We start from the raw sequence: 3,553 nt of genomic DNA, 5'->3' as shown, positions 1-3,553 counted from the left end.
TTTTGATGTAAAGTTTCATGATTCATTACTTGTGTATAACACCGAGTGCACCATGCAATACGTGCCCTCCTTAATACCCATCATCAGCCTATCCCATTCCCCTCCGCCCGAAGCCCTTAATTTGTTTCCCAGAGTCCATAGTCTCTTGTGGTTCATTCCCCCTTCTGTTTTCTCCCCTTTCTTCTTCCCTTCCTTCTCCTACTGATCTTCCTACTTCTTATGTTCCATAAATGAGTGAAACCATATGATAATTGTCTTTCTCTGCTTAACTTATTTCACTTAGCATTATCCCCTCCAGTCCCATCCATATTGCAGCAAATGTTGAGAAATCATTCCTTTTGATGGCTGAGTAATATTCCATTGTATATATGGACCACATCTTCTTTATCCATTCGTCTGTTGAAGGGCATCTCGGCTCCTTCCACCATTTAGCTATTGTGGACAATGCTGCTATGAACATTGGGGTGCATATGGCCCTTCTCTTCACTACATCTGTATCTTTGGGGTAAATACCCAGTAGTGCAATTGCTGGGTCATAGAGAAGCTCAATTTTTAACTTTTTAAGGGACCTCCACACTGTTTTCCAGAGTGGCTGTACCAACTTGCATTCCCACCAACAGTGTAGGAGGGATCTCCTTTCTCCACATCCTCTCCAACATTTGTTGTTTCCTGCCTTGTCAATTCTTGCCATTCTAACTGGCATAAGGTGGTATCTCAGTGTGGTTTTGATTTGAATTTCCCTGATGGCTAATGATTTTGAACATTTTTTCATGTGTCTGTTAGCCATTTGTATGTCTTCATTAGAAAACTGTCTGTTCATATCTTCCATCCATTTTATGATTTGTTTATTTGTTTCATGTGTATTGAGTTTGAGAAGTTCTTTGTAGAACGTAGATAACAATCTTTTATCAAGTAGTGTCATTCGCAAATATCTTCTCCCATTCCGTGGGCTGTCTCTTACTGTTTCCTTGGCTGTGCAGAAGCTTTTTATCTTGATGAAGTCCCACAAGTTCATTTTATCTTTTGTTTCTCTTGCCTTTGGAGATGTGTCATGAAAAAAGTTGCTGTGGCCAATGTCATAGAGGTTGCTGCCTATGCTCTTCTCTAGGATTTTGATGGATTCCTGTCTCACATCGAGGTCTTTCATCCATTTGGAGTTTATCTTTGTATATGGTGTGAGAGAGTGGTCAAGTTTCATTCTTTTGCATGTAGCTGTTCAATTTCCCCAGCACTGTTTATTGAGGAGACTGTCTTTTTTCCACTGGATGTTTCTTCCTGCTTTATCAAATATTAGTTGCCCAAAGAGCCGAGGGTCCATTTCTGGGTTCTCTATTCTGTTCCATTGATCTATGTGTCTGTTTTTGTTCCAGTACCATGCTGTCTTTGTGATCACAGCTTTGTAGTATAGCTTGAAATCTGGCAATGTGATGTCTTTCCTGATTAAAACACTTCAGAGTGGACCACATCCTCTTCATCCAGTCATCTGTTGAAGGGCACCTCGGCTCCTTCCACAATTAAGCTGTTGTGGACAATGCTGCTATGAACATTGGGGTGCATATGGCCCTTCCCTTCGCTACGTCTGTATCATTGGGGTTTTCCTGAGTGGCTGCACCATTTTGCATTCCCACCAACAGTGTAAAAGGGGTCCCCTTTCTCCACATCCTCTCCAACATCTGTCATTTCCTGATTTGTTAATTTTAGCCTTTCTGACCAGTATGACATTCTATATCATTTTGGTTTTGATTTGTATTTCCCGGGATGCTGAGTGATGCTAAGCTTTTTTTCATATGTCTCTTGGCCATTTGGGTGTCTTCTTTGGAGAAATGTCTATAATGTGTTTGCCCATTTCTTGGTTGGATTATTTTTCCTTTGGGTGTTGAGTTTGGTAAGTTCTTTATATATTTTGGATACTAGCTCTTTATCTGATAAGACTTTTGCAAATATCTTCTCCCGTTCTGTTCTTTGCCTTTGATTTTGTTGACTGTTTCCATTGCTGAGCAAAAGCTTCCTGGCTTTTTTTAAAAAAAATATGTTAGTCATCATACAGTACATCATTAGTTTTTTTTTTTTTAATGATTTTTTATTATATTATGTTAGTCACCATACAGTGCATCCCCGGTTGCCGATGTAAGGCTCGATGATTCATTAGTTGTGTATAACACCCAGTGCACCATGCAATATGTGCCCTCCTTACTACCCATCACCGGTCTATCCCATTCCCCCATCCCCCTCCCCTCTGAAGTCCTCAGTTTGTTTCTCATAGTACATAGTCTCTCATGTTTCATTCCCCCTTCTGATTACCCACCTTTCTTTATCCCTTTCTTCCCCTACCGATCATCCTAGTTCTTATGTTCCATAGATGAGAGAAATCATATGATACTTGTCTTTCTCTGCTTGACTTATTTCACTTAGCATTATCTCCTCCAGTGCCGTCCATGTTGTAGCAAATGTTGAGAACTCGTTCTTTCTGATAGCTGAGTAATATTCCATTGTATATATGGACCACAACTTCTTAATCCAGTCATCTGTTGAAGGGCATCTCGGCTCCTTCCACGATTTAGCTATTGTGGACATTGCTGCTATGAACATTGGGGTGCATATGGCCCTTCTCAAATAAAATAGCATTAGTAACTTCACTCTTGAAAGATGTTCCGTTATTCAACTAATAATTGTGGTGACTTGATTAGTTACTCCTTTTGCTTTTCTTTTTCTTCTTTCTGTTGACATATTTTTGTGTGTTCCTTTTTCACCAGGTAATAAGGTAAAAAAGAGAAAAACAAATTTATCTATTTATGTTACTTACTCATCTTAGTGAAAGTTCTATTGCGGTTTAAGTCAGGATTTAAAAATTATTTGTAGATTTTATTTTTGCTTTTAAAATTTTTCATTAAAACGTAATGTTGCTTACATACTAAAACAATAAAGCCAAAGCTTCATACTGTCCATTCTTTTTTTCCAACATAATTGCAATTAGTAGTTTGAGTGTCTTTCCAAACTATTTTCTATGTATCTCTCCACATGTTATTTACACATCTACAAGTATAGATGATACACATAGGGTTATGCGATAGTATGACATTCCACAATTTTCATTTTTAATTTAATAATATATCTTGGAGATCTTTGGTACAGGAGTATCTTCCTTCTCTTTGATAACTGCATATTATTCCACAGTACAAATGTATTATAGTTTATTTTTCCATTTCCTTCTTCAGAGTTATTTAGATTGTTTCTAATTTTTTGATATTACGGTTTTTCAACATTCTATACACCTTTTCCAACTCAGGTGCGTATCTGCAGGACATCCTTACAAGCAGAATTGTTGAATTGAAGAGTATGTGTGCTTTAAATTTTCAGCTACAACCAGATTACCTTAAAATAATGCTTACCGGTATATGTTCCTACCACTGATATACAAGAATACTTGTTTCCCCTTATCCTCACCATTGCTTGATGTTATCAGTCTTTTAAGTTTGTGCAAATCTAATGGGCAAACACCTAGTTAAAAATTTTGTAATGAAGATCTTTTCACATGTTTATTGAACATTTTTTT

The sequence above is a fragment of the Ursus maritimus genome, unplaced genomic scaffold (assembly GCF_017311325.1).
Source record: "Ursus maritimus isolate PB19 unplaced genomic scaffold, ASM1731132v1 scaffold_14, whole genome shotgun sequence".
Classification (NCBI taxonomy): domain Eukaryota; kingdom Metazoa; phylum Chordata; class Mammalia; order Carnivora; family Ursidae; genus Ursus; species Ursus maritimus.
This window is presented reverse-complemented; position numbering follows the sequence as displayed.